The sequence below is a fragment of the Salminus brasiliensis genome, chromosome 1 (assembly GCF_030463535.1).
Source record: "Salminus brasiliensis chromosome 1, fSalBra1.hap2, whole genome shotgun sequence".
In the NCBI taxonomy this organism is placed as follows: Eukaryota; Metazoa; Chordata; class Actinopteri; order Characiformes; family Bryconidae; genus Salminus; species Salminus brasiliensis.
The window spans coordinates 35,744,401-35,761,915 of record NC_132878.1 but is presented as its reverse complement, the minus strand read 5'-3'; the positions used below and the strand labels follow the sequence as shown (position 1 = coordinate 35,761,915).

The following is a 17,515-nucleotide window of genomic DNA, read 5'->3' as shown; positions in this document are numbered from 1 at the left end:
TTATTTGATTAAGAAGAGTGTGTCCCACTGTTGCACATGTAGTCGATATAAATCATTCCACTTGTCATATAACAGTGTGTCACAACATAGACAAGTGTTCATTGTGAGAGCACATGAAAACCGTAGCCTTGCTGAAACCATCTCTGAGTGCAGCTAGCTGTTTTAAATACTTTCACCCCATTACTGTCAACTCATATCCTCTGTGTTTGCTCATGTTACATTTATTCCACCATGGTGAAAGCACTGTAGAGCCGCTGTCAAGCATGTCAAGCACACCTGTGACCCCACTTTCCTACAGCTTGCTATGAAAAATGAAGCTTTCACTGGGCTGTCACTCATCTCATGTGCTGCAATGTGTGAGTGTGTGGGTCTACACAACTTCCAAATCCAGATATTCTAATGAATGGTACATGTAACCTCAGTCTCTAATGTAAGATCAGGTGACATTTCCTCACAGGAAGGGTAGAGGACTGGTACAGAGTGTGTCTGTGCGTGTATGTGTGAACAGGCTCACTAATGTGTTCTCAACTATATAGTAGCTCACAAACGTTCAGTATATTTGAAATTTCAACATTAACCAAGCCCAGTATGTGTTAATTATATCCACTCATAATAATGGAATATGCTCTCTAGAAAATTGGATTGTAGCTTATGAGTAATAAGTGTGTGACAACCTGCTATAGAGGATGTTTGTGTCCTTAGTTCACTCGGTTCACTTCTTGCAACTCGCATAAACCTGTTATTGTGGGAATATTATGCAATCAGCACATCAAGAGATGTGTTCCCATTGGCCTGACTGCCTGCTGATATATCAGTTGGCCAATAATACTGGACAATATTACAGATGCACGGTATTTATTAGTTTTAATATTGAAAATATTACAGATACACATGACATAAATAGCCTTTTTTTGGAATGCAGAATCATCACAATTAAACATTGTGATCTCTTGATGATGCAGTGAAACATTAGACAGCTCTACAGTGTTTATAGGCTGAAATATGTTGCGCTGAGTTCTAAACCAAGTTGATTTGAGCATGCTGAGGTGTGTATTAACAGAGGTGAGATTTGGACATGATCAGTCCAGTGCCTGATAGCCACACTAGCCTAGCATCATCGGATCAGCAAACATCGGATACTAAACACATCTTGACTGATGGACTGCATCTGGGGTCAGTGGTAATTCATGTTCATTTGAATTTTTTGCTGAACTCATCCTTTAACCCCTTCAAAAGCCTATGATCTGCTGGGGTTAACTAAAACTATAGAAATATTACATTAAAGTTTAAAATATACATTTACAATTATTTTGACCATTATGATCAAGTTTCTGAATTTCTAGCCTGAGGCATGGACTCCACAAGACCTCTGAAAGCGCCCTGTGGTATCTGGCACCAAAAAAACGTTAGGACTCACAAGTGCTGTACGTTATGAGGTGGGCCCACCATCAATGAGCTTTAGGTGCCCATGACCCATTCTGATAGACTCTGATTGTCTGTTGTCCTTTCTTTTTGGATGCCATTGATCGCTGCGTAATGGGAACACCCCCCATGACCTGTGTGATGTTATGGAGATGTTCTGACCCAGTCGTCTAGCCTTCACAGTTTGACTCTTATCTATGATTCTTATGCTAACCCTAACCCTAACACATCACCTTCAGGAACTGACTGTTCACTTGCTGCCTCACATATCCACCCCTTGACAGATGCCACTGTAGATAAAGACTTGTATGACGGTACTATAGATATACATTATCTTGAGGGCGGATTACTACGGATATACACTCATGAAAGAGATGTTCGTCTAGTTGTCGTTATCTCATCCAAAAACCATAATACATCCAGCTACTGACTCATATCAGGATGTTATTTAAGCTCTTCGAAAGCTCATTTCAGGTATAGATCAGGTGCCTTGAGCGAGAAAGGAATCCATAGAATGGCACAAAAGTGGCTATAAAGATCAACTTTCTTAAAAAGAAAGTCTGTTGCATGGCTTTTGCCAAAAGGTGTAACTTGAAGACCCCCACTAGCTGGATGACTCACGTTCTGGACTTTGTCACTGTCTTTTGAAGACGGGGCGTCAAAACCCACAGGTTTCCTCTCCATTTTCACTGTTATACAAAAAAAGCAACTGATGCTGTCGTGTGGGATCTATTATTTTGTGCAGCGGTACAGTTAAGATCATAAATGATTGTGCTGCTGAAAGTCAGGTTCATTGCACGAACTCACACTTCTAACAATCTCAGATGGCACTGAGGTGGGTTACTTTTTCTATGATACAAAGATGTGGTGCAGCACCCTGGGAGATCCACAGTGATCTTGAGATAACACCACTATTCTTCATGCTAAGCACTGAGAGAGCTCACTGTGCTCTGTAAACCTGCATTTAAAAAAACATCTTTATTGCTTTAGCAGTGATTTGTCTGTGTCACTAAGGTATGCTCGTAGAAGCGCTGCAGGTCATATCATCTTGTAATGCGGATGAGGATATCGTCATTCACCTGTTTCAGAATGGGGGATCTTGATGTTATGTTAGATTTTTATACCCTGGGGGATTTTGCATGGATCTGACAGGCAAGCATCATGAAAGGGCAATGACAGCACATCCTGCAGTTACAAGAGCCGCACTGCCTATTGAAAAGTGCAATAAGTAAATCAGTGCCGTGACCATAGAATTATACTGCAGAAGTTTCCCTTCTGTTCAATATAGGGTTGAGTGGATGAGGCCAGGACCAGGCAAGTGATTTTGCAGTTAGTGCTTAGGGATGTAAAGCGGCATGCAAAGATTTGGACCCCCCTGGTCAAAATAGGTTGTAAATGGTTAATCGAGTAAAATAAATGGCATACAAGTAAATATATATTATTTTTTTAATTTATTCCTCCTCGCAAAAAAATGTGTGAGATTCTTGGACCTTTTTTAAAACGTGAAACTTCAGACGCTGAATTTTGTGTAAGTGTGAGTTGAGGAAAGGTTTCTGAAGATCTTCCATGATGGTCATATTTTTGAAGGTGTCGCTGCACAGTAGAATAGTGCACCACCACTCTAGGATCTAAATATTTCTGAAGGTCTTTTGCAGCCAATCAGGCGTTTTGATTTTCATTTCTAGCGTTGTTTCTAAGAAAGTTTTCTTGGTGTTCCAGACCTCACATTGACCTCCACTATTCCTGTTGACTGCCATATCTTAAGTACATTATGAACTAAGGAAACAGCTACCTGAAAATGCTTTACTATCTTCTTATCACCCTCTCCTACTTTGAGGGCATCAATTATCTGGATAGCTGCTTGCCTATGGCTGCTGATTACTGGACCAAGATTTGAAGTGTCAGAGTATTTTAAAGTGTTAAAATGTGCACCACCTGGTCTTTCCTAACAATGATTGAGAACAAGACATAGCCCTAACAAGCTAATTAAGATTTGAGACTGTGGTAGAAGTTCTCTAAGAGCTTCTGTTCAGTTAGTAGTGACAGTAGCAGTGTACAAAGCAGAAAAGTCTCTGTTTGGCTCAATTCTTCCCCACCCACTTCTCTTCACGCCCCGCCTCCATTCGCTTGTTATCGACCCACTAACATGCATTTTTCAAATATACTGAGTGAGTGGGAGACCAGCAGATCTGGAGGGTGGAGATACTTTAGTCTTTACATGTAGGCCTTTGCCAGTTATGGTGTTCTGAAAGGGAAATGATTAAGTACCCAGTGAAAAGAATGTCCCGGAGAGAGGTTTTAGGCTCCTGTTGTTTTGTTGTTATTCCCAAACAGCTAAGCGCCTTTGCACGGTCTGCAAACTCTCAACTGAAAAAGGGATTAAGCGGTAAATTCTGCAGCCAGAGACGGGAAAGGCAGAAGCTGGAATGGCGAACAGTTAAAACTGTACTGTGAATGTGAACATGTGAATGTTCTCAGGCAGCTCATTTTAAAAACTTTCTGGCTTTAACCTCTGTCTGACCTCCCTTATTGACCATCTACTCACTCTACCCACCCAACCCCACAGCATCACCACACCCTTCAGGCAAACTGACACTCAGTGATGGAATAGGTGTTAAAAGCAGGCCTACCTGTATTTTCGCACCTAAAGATGAATGGGATTAGCCCCTCTTGACTAAAGGTCCCAAGGTCATTTTGTATGTTTGATCTCCATTACATAGGTATGTTAATACACTAGTATTTTTATATAATATTAATACACCTAGTACATGCATTATGCCCTAAAATTAGACTGAAAATGCAGAGCAGTGCAGCCCAAACTGGTGTCCACAAGCCAAGGTTGTCCCATGAGGACATTTTATTTGGCCCACCAGAGGTATCTTTAACCCACCACCTATAATTTATAAAACATTCTCATTTTTCTTTTCAGATTGTATTTCAGTTGTTTGAGCAACTAGAATTTGATTGATGTGATTGCAAAATAACTGACAAACATAAACCGTTGACTTTGCTAACTGCAGGTTCTAGGGAATAATGTGTGCTTGTTGCATGTCTGTGTAGTCAGTGGAAGTGTATCATCAACCCAAGCAACTCCTCGCTCTTCACATTAGTCAGTCTGGCACTAAAGAGCAGTCTGGAGCCGTCTGTCTCCAGCAAAGTGAGAGCTTTAGCCCTAAACTGACAGTCTGGACTAGCTGTGCCTGCACACACAGCTCATTAATTCAGCAGCATGTCAGGAGCTGCCAGTCAGCCTGTAGATATGCTAATGCTGCCCGGCTGCGACTGGACGGGGACCCGGCTAGCACGCTGTGCCTCATCATTACCAGACCACAGCCTGGGAGGGCTAGTCGCATTCTCCATCTCTCTCCCACCACTGACTGAGAAACTTGTTGTGAGGGTTTTAGAAGCCCTTCAGTAGTTTCCAGCCTTCGTTTATTGAGGATAGGTCAGCATCTGGAATTACTGTTTTTCCATTTAGGAGCACATTTGTTCAGGATTGTGTTTATCCAAGAAAGCAGGCTTCATTGATTGAGCAGCAGCTTGGTTTTACAGGTAGGAAAATGCATATGTGGACTATTTTTGTGGAACATGCCATTTTTGTTAAAAATCAAATGTACATTCTTACAAATGAAAATGCCTCATAAGGTTCTTTAAGTGATACCATAGAAGAACCACTTTTGGTTGCATGTTTGAACAATTCACTGTGTTTGTAATAGAGATGTGTGAGTATGAAGAACCTTTGAGACAGAACCTTTAGACTTTCTTTAGAACATTAAAAGGTTCTGAATGTTCTTCATACCTTTGAGCCAAACTGTTAACAGTAGAAATGTGGGAACTGCTCCTCTGTAGCAGGAATGTAAGAGAAGATCATCATGGGTATCAGTTGGTCAGGGGTAATTACCATGGTAAAAGCTAAAAAAAATCCCCTCAGGTCTGCCCTGAACGTCTTCTCACCGGACCTTTCTGTAAACCCACAGCCCAGTCCACTGAATTCTTTGATAGCTGGCTTAATCTGTCCAGAAATCTCAGGATGTTGAATGACCACCACCCCACCTCATACCCAACTCCTCATCTCATCCCAAAAGTATTGGGCAGAGCACTACCATTCCAGAGAACACACTCTCACTGCTCCATATATGCCTTATGAGTATGTGCTCCAGAGAGTCCTATTCTGTTGGCAGTACTTCTCTACAAGGGCTAGACAAGCTGTGTGTGTGCATTTTCACCTCTGTGTCCTTAAAGTTGATCGATGCATTGCTTTAAAGGGGAGTCCAGAGAATTGGAGAATTGTCCATTATAACCGTTAAACATTGCACAAGTAAATCCTTAATTGCTGCAAGATAAGACATGTCTGGCCAGTCAAACTGCAGTTAAATCTAAGTGTTGCAGCCACTTTGCTCCTATGTTCGAGGTGAAGTGCTTTTAAGTTGGGCTAAGCACATGGTGTAGATGAGATTCCACTCTTCTTCTTTTAAGCTGTTGGTAGGATGTGTAATTTTTAGGCCTCGGCTTGCAAGAGATGATGTCATTCGGGGGGAATTAGATCAGAGAGAGAATTTGTGCAATTTGGACTGTGATCTCCATCATGCTCATGTTTCCCTAATAGAGTAAAGTGGCATTCACATGGCCCTACTAATGTTGTGAGCCAGTGTGTGTGTGTGAGTGTGTTAGGGAAGGTGTGCTTTTATTGTTTTCCGGTTAAACATCTACAGATTTTTTAGGAATGCACAGTCGTAATTCATATGGGACAAATTATTGTATGTATTGTATGTTAAATGTAAGGGGGACTTGACCTCACACACTATTGAGATATAAAACGTACGTGTACGTTGAGGTCTTTCCGCCTCTTTTTTTGTCAGTATGTGTGCCCGCACTCCCTGCTGTACTCCCTGGGGACTTGATTAGCAGCCCAGCGGGGCCACAGAGTTCAGGGGGCACCAGGTGTGTAATGGGTTAATGATGACTGCTAATGGACGCTGGAGCAGAAGGCCTATTGCACTCCTGCAGCAGATCCCAGTGCAGATACAAGCTGCAGAGATGGTTGCTTTGATTACTATTGTCGTCTACCCGGGGGGTGGGGGGTGGGGGCAGAGGCTTTTGAGGGACACAATACAAAGTCTGCTCAACATGGAAGGGAAGGAGGGGCAGGGCAGCTTGCCAATTAGCAAACACTTGCTTAGCTCCACTGCCTTTAAGTCTTTAAGAACACATTCCTGTTTCCCAGCATTCAGAAGAGAGTATTTTTATGATCAGTCATACTGGTAATTGAGGTTTTGAGATGGATTAGAAATACAGTGCCAATCGAAAGCACAAACAATTATTCTATATATAAAATCTAACAATAATACAACAATGATGATGTTAATAATAATATAAGAAATGTATATACTTTTCTCAGATTTACATTAGCAACAAAAACATGACAAAAAGTAGCCAACAAACCAAGGCTCAGAGAGAGTCCTTATCAGTGGGGTACAATTCAGTCTAAGAGGCCTCAGAGCCATTAAGTAAAGTAACTCCAGGGCCTAGTAAATCATCCGGGCCACGGTGTACAGTCATGGTGACAGCAGGCAGACATTTAAATAAATAAATAAATAAATAAATAAGCTAAAATTAGGGTGAGCATGTGAATGTTATGAATGACCTCATGACCTGCTTAAAAAGCCCTTCCCCCTACAAGAACATCTTATGGGATGCTCACAACAATAAGTACAAAACACTCTCCAAGAGTTCATACCCCTTCATCCAGACACACCTGCTACACTTTTAAAAGCCTGAGGGTTGAAGCTGCCTGAGGAGCTACTTTTGTTTGAGCTCTCTTCTAAACCAGTGACCAAGTACCCCCCATTTTTCCCCTGTCATGATTCTTACATGCTCGTCTGATTGCGGTCATTTGAGCTGAATCATTAAGTTTATTGGTAATATAAAGAAATGCAGTAAGCACATCGTTGAGACACATCATGGGTCGGATGAAAATGACAAAAATGATAATGCATATATTTTCACAGTTTCGAAAGGTTTGACTCTACACATGGGTGTGCATAACTAGACATTAGCGTGACAATGAAGAATACTGTTTCATGACATTGCAATTTAGTATTAGCCTTTAGGTAAAGATAGTTTGGATGCAAGAGCTAGGTTTGTACATAGAGCAACATTTTGTCACAATATTTATGTAACAGTAGTCAGTTAACATTTAATGCCATTGACAGGCGTAGTCTGAAGTTTTGAGCTGCTAAATGTAGTTTCTCAATATGTATAAAAGACTATTCTCTATTAAAGAAAATAATGACAGGCCACCCTGAAACCTACATTTCGTGGATTTTCTTATTTTTGTGTGGATAACTGTCATATAGTGTCTGCAACCACATGAACAAGTCTATCAGATACCTTTAGCTGGACACTCTGTGTGGATTTGGGCTTACAGGTTGCACAACACTAACTGATAGCTTTGAGATTCCCTGATTAGCAACATCAGCCCTGTAACTAAATCAAAGTAGCAAGGTTTGGATGCTGAACTCATCCCAGCTCACCGTCTAAATGATAACCTAATTTAGACAATGAGTTGGGATGTGTTCAGCATGGGGGAAATGTAATAAATTGAATTTTAGCTATTGCTCTAAAGCAGTTGTGGTTCATCCTCCAAGTGGTTGGGTATGATGTAATGGAGCAAACCTTTTTGGCACAGTTTGGCACAATTGGACAGTACGTCCATGTGTATATGTGTGTGTGTGTGTGTGTGTGTGTGTGTGTGTGTGTGTGTGTGATAACAACTGCACGCCGTTTACTTAAAGCAATCAAAGTGCAGCCTTTTTTCTTTCGAGTTGTCAGGGACAATGGCCTGAGATCAGTGGTTATGACTGACTTGGCCAGAAACCTCTAGTATTATGTGGTAGCAATTTCTAGACAGTGTCTAGACAATGAACCAGTAACCAGCATTTATAAGGTAAAATGTAGACGACCTCTTTGCTCAAATATGATTTCTCAGTCATTTGAAAAAGAATGTGAACCCAGAAACCTCTTTTATTATTAAGTCAAGGTTCTTAGAGATTGAGTTAGATGTGGAAAAAACAGTTCCTGGCTTTTTATGGAAAATACACTTTCTTTGAGTCCTTTGTCCTGTTTCATTCTTCACTCTCCAGAAAGACAAGCAGATAAATTAAAAAAATGTGTACCTTATTTACACATGGATAGTGTATTACATGAGCACAGTTATTAGCAAAGCAGTACACTGTTTAGTATATTTAATATACAGTAGACTATTTAGTATATTTAATATACAGTACAGTGTTTAATATATTTACTATACAGTACACAGTTTTTTTTTAAATATTTTATTCAAATAAATTAAAAGGAACGGTTCATCAATCAAATTTACACATGATGTAGTCAATCAGCCAAGCATGACATTTGATGTCCATATTTGACATTTTTAGTTGAGTACTGGAGCTGCAACGTTGCTAGCACACACTATACGTTAGTAGTCACCCCAAATCTTTTCAGTAAATACACGGCACACTTAAAGAAAACTAGAAAAACTAGAAAACTAGAAAACTGCACAATGTAGATGATCGCCAGAGAGTTTAGCTCTGCTCAAGCTGGATGCATTTGAAGAGAAGTGTATAGGCATGTTATTACATCACATATTTGGGTGACTGTTGACCTCAAGTGTTTGTTAGAAACATTAACCTAGCATGGCTGCAGCACTGAACTAAAGAAGCAAAATTCAGTGTAAAAATGTGTGTGTGTGTGTGTGTGTGTGTGTGACAATCCATCAGCAGAGAGACAGCAGTGAGAACAGCACCGTGTTTAGAGACACCTAATTATTGTGACCCCAGAATGACCTGCAGCTTCAGGGCACTCTGAGCAAGGGCACAGAGAACACACACAGGCTGCTGACTGGTGATATTTAAGGAGAGATGGGAAATCCCTACAAGTTTACAAGCCTGACTGTGTTGTAATAGCTGTAAGCACACGGCATATGATTATGTAAAACCAAGCGGTTGCTCAGTCTGTTTATTCTTTCTAAGCTCTCTAATCGTACTCTTGAGGGCAAACAGTATACAAGTACAATGTAAAGTATGGCCTACTAATAACTTTCCAATGAGCACCAGTACAGGGCATATGGTATTTGATCAAATGTTTCACAATCATTTTGTGAATTTGACCTCTGGAAGGTCCCTGTCTTGGGTATTGCTCACATAAGAAGCACAGTAAGGCCAGTGTGGGTTGTTACACCTAAAAGGATTAGAAAACTACATGGTTCTGTCCAATTTGCTGTATTTAAAGGCATAGTTCATCATGATAAATTTTAGCCCAGATCAGCCAAGACATGTTAGGGGAAATGTGCATTTTTGGCTTATAAAAGGAGTTGCTATGCTAACATTGATACTGGACTGTAAACCATAAAATCTCTGATACCACTTGAAACACATCCAGATCTTTATTTGTTCAGTGCAGTGAAATCAAAGGTGTTTAGAACACAGTATGACTTACTGTAGTCCAAAAACACTAAAATATGCTTCTCACTCATACAGCTTGTCTAGTCCCTGTAGAGAGGTACTGCCAATAGAATAGGTCTCATTGGAGCAGATAAACATGAACCAATGGGCTATAGGTCTATAAAGCCCCTAGGTTTTACTTGCTCTGCTTCTCTGACGTACAGGAACAATTCAGTGCAAAAAATGAAGCTTTTTTTCATCACTTGTCCCAGATGCAGTCTGTCAGCCAAGACATGCTTGATATCTGACCTGGGCCTTATTAGTGTAGAATGAATGACATAAGTTAACATTGCTTACAAACGCTGAACGTAGACTGTCACCAATCTCATCTTGGTTGCTTCAAAAATCGATTAAAAAGCTACAACATATACAGACAAAAGTATTGGGACACCTGCTCATTCATTATTACCTCAGAAATCAAGGTAGTAAAAACAAGTTGATCTTGCTTATATTGGAGAAACCTTGCTTATATTGGAAGAAGGCTTTCTACTAGATTATTGAGCATTGCTGTGAGGATATTATGGCATTCAGTGAAAAGAGCATTTGTGAGGTCAAGATGTTAGATCTCATCTCCAACTCATGCCAAAAGTACTGGATTTAGCGCCATCCATCATTTAAGAGAACACAGTTCCACTGCTACACAGCTCAATGCTGGGGGGATTGTTTGCAGTAAGTAAATACAGTTGGGTGTACAGCCCCACCTGCAAACAGGTGTGTTGAATAGATGGCTGTCAATCAGTCATGCTTATTAGAATATTAGTTTTTTTAAGTACTTTATTTCTACATTTGTTTTTTGTGGTCATTTAATATAACTTCAGTGTTGTAATACAATACAAATATACTATTTAACATTTTACACTGTGTTTCCTTGGACTGTATGTCATGGACCTGAAACATATCTGTGGATTAGAGAGTAAGAGCTGATTTGTATTTCACCCTCTTGCCATGCGAGACTGTGTGTGTTTGCAGGATTCAGAGAGAGAGAGAGAGTGATGGAACGAAAGAGAGACAGCAGGCAGATGGCACAGTTTGAATAATCCAAAGTTAGGCCTTCTTTCATCTGTCCTCAGCTGGTGAATCCATGCAGTTTGCAGTGCTCTCTGAAAGTACTGGAGGAGTGAAAAGGGAATGATCTTTCACAGCGTTGCTTAGAGATGCTTTGCCACTATGGTGCTAGGGAACCTGTTTTGGACCTTATTGGATGTCTGCCTTCAATCCATATTTGTAAGTGACAGCCCAGCCAATATATCAGTTGGCCGATAATATCAGTTGATATTGTCAACCTGCCATTTTTTTGGATATCAGTGTAAATATGGCAGACAGAGTGCAGGTAATCAGCGACAATTTGTAAATTGTAACACTAAAACACCATCATGTTTAATATAACAAAAGCGTCAGTATATCCAGACCTAACTTTAACTCATTTCATATTGAGGCACTCACATATAAGTAATTTGCGCAAACGCCTGGTGTGGCTTAATTACGTCCTAGCCAAGAGCTTATAGACCAAGTTCAGGTGGCCTTCTGGCAAGACCCCACAAGCCTGGCCTTTTAGCGCCTGAAGCAGACCCAGTGTTGCATAATATCTGCATGTGCTGCCGTCTGGATGGTTTATGTAAGACATCACGTCCTGTACTGTTCCTGTCAATCCTGAAAGGGGTCATTTACCCTGACGCCCCCAAGCATGTTAAAGCAGGATAGTTTTGCCCTTGGCTCATGCACACAGGTGAGTAACGCTGCTGTGCTTTCCATATCAATGAGGAAAGGCCTTGGAAGATGCTTTTGGCCCTCATAAGGCATTTGTACTGTATATTAAGGCTCAGTGGTCTAGTTTTAACACCAATGAGTAGCTCAGGAGACTTTAGGAGTCTTCTAATTGTGCGATTTTGCAAACATACTTGGTACCTAAGGGGAAATGTGGTGCCATTACCCAAATTTGTATACGCCGTTATCGATTTGTATCCACACTGTCACATAAAGTTAGTGAAGTAACCTTACAGAACAGCTCTTACAAGCTTTTTGCTTCATCCTGTGAAGTGGATACAAACATCAAATCGCTGATGTGGCTTAATGTGATTTTATGTCCTGTGACTTCTCCATGACTCCAGATCCACTTAGCAAACAAAGCTAGGAACTGCTGGGCTAGCATCCAGCCCACTGAACTGAAATTCAGCTGCTAGGTTTGTCATGGAGGAGGAAATCCCAGCATGTAAGATAAGAGTTTTCTTCCTCATCCTTTAAGCCTTCATCAAGTCATTGACCATATTCTCTCAGTCTCCACAGATAACGGAGCTGTGTTATACTCATGTCATGTTTAAGTCTTACATTGAGAGCCAGGCATTGAAATAAGGATTACTTGCAAAGTTGCAATGTATCATGGTGTTGATGATGATTGACAGCTGCTGTTGTTACATGTTGTAGCTTCACGCTGGGATAGATTTGTTAAATTTCATGAATCAGCTAGGCTTGTGTATAAGTGATGTATTTTAGCTGCCTAGCAGTGGGAGATCTAACCTACAGGAACCTCTGAGCCTGCAGCAGTGAGTATATGAAGCAGATGAGGCAAATAACTATGAATATTTAGTAACAGCGGTGCATGTCAAGGTCAGAGATACATGTTAGAGAAGTGTGGGATGTGGGATAAATGCGAATAGTAAAATTAGCAAATTCTTAAGATTTTAATATCAATATCACAAAAGAAAATGCTGTATCGTGTCATCTCTACTCATGTGACGACTGTAAATGCAAAAGCCAAAGCTCTGTTCAAAACACAGCCATTCCACTTGATTCTCTGAAGTAAAATGGGTGCTTTTACTGTGCTTTTGCCCCAAAAAGGCTGACGTTTCCCTGCTCTAAAGTTGTTTTGTCAGTATTTAACAAAAGCCTGGTTGCCTAGCTGCATCCAAGGACTCTAGGCCTTCTTGTTATTGTGTGTGTGTGTGTGTGTGTGTGTCCACCCAAATGAACAGACCTCTTATGAAGATTCTTCAAGAATGTGGAGGGAGGAGGGAAAAAACGTCCCGTTAATCTTATTCATTTTTCTTCTGGTAAGGAGGGGGGCTATTCATTGCGTTGCCATAGTGAATTGTGGTCCATTTTACAGACATCAATGGTCTCTTAGATGTGACAAAAGAAAATCTGCCTTTGAGATTCTAGATGTTCTGTAGTGGTCTGAGAAACAAACACAGCCATTTTATATCTTTCTTAAAGCACAAGATTCATTCATCAGTCGTTCTGAGATGCTGAGATTTCATAATAATCTAGGAAAATGATTTCTAAATTTCAGATTTTTTGTCAATTACTTGAACTTTGAAGTGAACTGAAACAGTACATAGTGATTTTGATTGTGAATACAGAGGTATAATTGTAGTGCAAGCATTTATGGATTTACATACATTACAAACGATTCTTTTACCTGTTTTATTGAATGTTTTAAGAATTAAAACATAAATAAATTAAAAAGTAAATACATTGATTATCATCTTAGGCCTGTTCATTTTTCTGAACACATCAACAGTTGTTAGTTAAATTAAATATTTGAAACATGTGAAGCTGCACAAGACTAACAAAAAGGTGCATGTTTGTCTACAACCAAACTGGTTGATATTGGGAAAAAATCTACATTTTTGATCAATAATTCCAAACTTTTGAACAGTGATTCTAAACTTCTATTCAGTGATTCCACACTCTTGATTAGTGATTCTGAACTTTTAAACAATTCCAGAAATTGATTAACAATTAGAAATGTTTCAACAATGATTCTAAAGTTTTGAACAACAACTTTTCAACAGTGAATCTATCCTTTTGATCAGTAAGCTTTTGACCAAATCCAAATTTGACTTTTTTAACAGTGATTCTGAACTTTTGAACAATTTCACACTTTTGAACTCTTTTAAACATTTGAACAACAACTTTTGAACAGTGATTCCTTTAAACTTTGCTTCATTCTTTCAAACTACAATTCCAAACCTCTAAACAGCGATTCCAAACTTTTGAATGTTGTATTTCTAAACAACATAAAAAGGAAACTATTTGGAGTAAAGTATAGTGTCACACATAATGGAAAATACAGCTGAGGAGGTGTTGAAACAGACATTTTGTCTCCTCTTGATGGTAAATATTGTTTAGATTTTAGTTTCTCTCCCTTTACCTCCTTTAACATATCAGCCATCTCCGTTACTCCCAGTTATTTTCTCACTCTCTGTTATTTTCAGCAGGATGGGCATTTCAGTAGTTCTCATTAGTACATTAGCCTCCAGAGGCAGGTTTATCGGACATCGTCTTTCCTCCGCTGCTCTGTTTTCAAAGCTCTTCCTTCCTTTAGAGGTACGACCCTCTGTTACTGTTGTAGAAACATGGCACGCTTCAGTTTCAAAGTTTTGACATGCCTAGTACATTCCCTTCAATGCGAGACAATATTGCTGATTAAGAAAACGAATAGTCTCTGTTGTATTCTGAAGCATTGCCTCTAACCTGGTGCCATGCATGTACAGTACTCACTCATTGGTAATGACATTTCATAGTGGCTTTCTAGGGATTCTAGTGTTTTTTAACAGCTTTGAGAAAAGTTGGATTAAGGTCCACAGTGTTGAGCCACCCTCACGGATCAGGCGGTCCCCCGGATTAGGTGCTACTGTGAGGGGATCTGCTCTCTAATCAGCCCTGTGTGTAACGTCCCAGCAATCGGCCTCCGCTAATCCTGTTGATCACGGCCAGGCCCTGGGTCCCTGATCTGTGGGAAACTCCATTAGACACATGCTGGGAAGCTCAGAATAGCGAGAATGCCTCTGGAACTCGGGGTGAAAGCCTCAAACAGTCAGTGACCCTGACTCAGTAACAGTAGCAGATAATGGGTTGATCAGTTTTCTTGTTTTCAGTGGATGGTGTCCTTCTAGGTTGACTATTGTATTGACTACTGTATTAAACATTACATTAAACAAGCTCTTATAAGCAGCTTTATACCTGAGTGATTTAAGAACAATAAAGAGCATCAAGAAACATGCAAGATGAGTGTGCACGTTAATATACCTACTTAGTGGAGACCACCAACATTCCCATAGCACATAGCGTATAGACTGTATGTAAAAAACTAAATACATTGGCTCTGGTAGAAAATCACAGGGGGGTATTTTGAAGGTGCCCTAGAATGAAAAACTTAACATAGTTCAATAATGAGAGATCGGGACATGGAACTGACATACCCTGAACCTCAAACACTGTTGTCACCCCCAAAATTTACATACACCCAGTCCACTAGAAAAAGCCTTTCAAGGCTAAATGTCACAGCTACTTCGGGAGAATATGGAAGGAAGTTTAATAAAAAGCGAAACGCTAATGCTCAAGTGAAGCCCCACACAGATAAGGGCAGGAGCAAACGCTTCTATGGGTATCAACGTGACAAGGGAGAGAGCGATGAAGCTAGCTGGGTGCATTCTGGAGTATAGGCAAAAGCTGACTCTAGCAAACCTTAGTACAATCTCTGAAGCTAGCAAACCGCACACCAAAACTGGACATAGTGGCAGCCCAGAGAGAACTGCAACACTACACATTGACCATAACCAGCCAATAAAAGCAGAGCTCTTTTTTTCATAATTATTAGAAAATCAGCATGCTTCATTTTAAGGCAAAATAACAGAATTGTGAACAGGCTTGTTAATCTGCATCTGGGTATTATTTATAGAAGTTTCTGCAAGTGAATGGTCAGGGGAAAGTTGTGGAAATGTGATTTTCCACCAAACTATCACTTTACACCATGATTGGCGTCGTTATTAAGTTGAATCAGGTGGCTGAGAGCTGTGAACACCAAGCTATGTTCTACAGGTGAGGCCCACTGGACAGGGGTTGAATACGGATGCCTCAGGGTGTAAAGGATGAAGTGCGGATATAGTATTGTGGAATAGTTTCTGCGACATGGACTTCAACTCCGAACTCTTCTAAATCTGACTGCAAAGTAGTAGCTCATACTATGTTAGGAATTCTTACTGGAGCTGGACATTCAAGCTTCCAGAGAGAAGACCAGCCTCCGCAGGGAATCCTCAGAGCAGTGTTGTAATTTATGTGTGGAGATTAAGGAGGAATGTGGTGCTCCAGCCACAGGTTGAAGCCTTATCATCATGTATGTGATTTACAGCTGCCTATGTGTGTGTGTGTGAGAGAGAGCGAGAGAGAGAGAGAGAGAGAGAGAGTATAAGAGGCATTCAAAGGCTCTTCAAAGAATCCAGACATAGATGACGGTGAGGCACTAAGGTGGGCCCCTCACACACACACACACACACACATATATGCATACATTAGGCTTATGCACATACAGATACACTCATACTCACTCTCCAGGCTTGGTGCCTCCTCTTGGTATGGTAATCCCTGTGCAATAAGCATGAGAGAAATTGTACACCATTGATGTGCAGTCGACCGAGCACTGTATTTTAAATCCTTAATTCAAGTCCATAATTACAACTCTTTACATGCGGCCCCGGCCTCCACAAAGAGGAAATTATGGGATGAGGCACGCTGGGGCTTGGGAGGAGCCTTTAGTGGATTATACATTAAAAGACCCTAAAGACAAATGTCAATTTTTTTGTTCTGTTTTTTTTTTTTGTACAGCCTTAAGTTGTTTTACAGACAGTTGGTAACAGCATTAGTAAATGATGTGACAAAAATTGGAGGTTTACCTTTCCCCATATCATTAACTTTTGTCTTAAATTTAATGGACAAAATTCAGGCTTGCAGATGGCTAAACCTTTTTCTAGCTATGTGGTGTACATTTGTCCACTTTTTGGATAAGAGTGGTTCAGAAACCATGTACGCTAATCTGTTAGATATTACTTAAACGCAAGATTGTGTTATGATAGTTGGTGTATACATTATTACTTCTCATCTACATTAGCCTCTTAGCTCAGGCGGGTGTTTGGTTAACCCTTTAACACAGCAAGGCTTATCACACACTGAGGTGTATTAGTCAGTAACTACAGGGACTTCTGGTGGGGCTATTCTCTGGCAATAGAAATTTGTAATAACACTTTTGGCTTCCAGCGGTCCATAGGCCTGTTTTTTACGGGGTTAACCATCACCAGAAAAACGTTTTAGAGAATAGCTCTAGTGTAAAGAAGTACAAAAAAAATCGGAATCCCAAACATTTAACCAGACGGATATGAATACATTTGCAAATAGGTTTTATTATTTAAAAAATAGGCAAGGGAAATTGCTAGGTCTCCCAGAAGAACTCTCCAAGGTGCAGTGGCCTTACTCTAAGCCTCTCTTGGGTATCAGAGTAAGAGTAAGTCCAGCCACCCAGCGGAGAAACCTGTTGCAAGCTTGTTCTTTTTGTCATTATTGAGTCCCTGACCTTAGGTGAGAGTGCCTATGTAGATCAACTGGTAAACCGAGCTTTGCTTAATTACTCAGCTCTCTCTATGTCTCGCTGCTTCTAGCCTACAATCAATCTCATGGTCCTTCCTCCCTTCACTTGTGAAGAAAACCATAAGGTTCACTCCCCCTACCTGAAGGGAGCATGCCATTGCTTTCTTTTCAGGATACAGCTATTGCCTCAGACTTGAAAATGCAAATTCTCATACCAGCCACTTCACGCTCCT

The 17,515-nt window shown here is 40.4% G+C and overlaps 1 protein-coding gene across 4 annotated transcripts in view; it reads left to right on the top strand.

Moving 5' to 3' along the window:
• The window catches only part of ankrd6b (ankyrin repeat domain 6b), a 61,769-nt gene that overhangs the window by 8,204 nt on the left and 36,050 nt on the right, over nucleotides 1-17,515 (top strand). Inside the window, exon 1 of one of the 4 annotated variants that reach the window (XM_072678636.1) lies at nucleotides 4,770-4,974. The exons of the other annotated variants lie outside the window; for them this stretch is intronic. The gene's annotated coding sequence lies outside the window, so the exon portion shown is untranslated. Of the gene's footprint in view, nucleotides 1-4,769; nucleotides 4,975-17,515 lie in introns of those variants that run through there. 4 annotated transcript variants of the gene reach the window in all.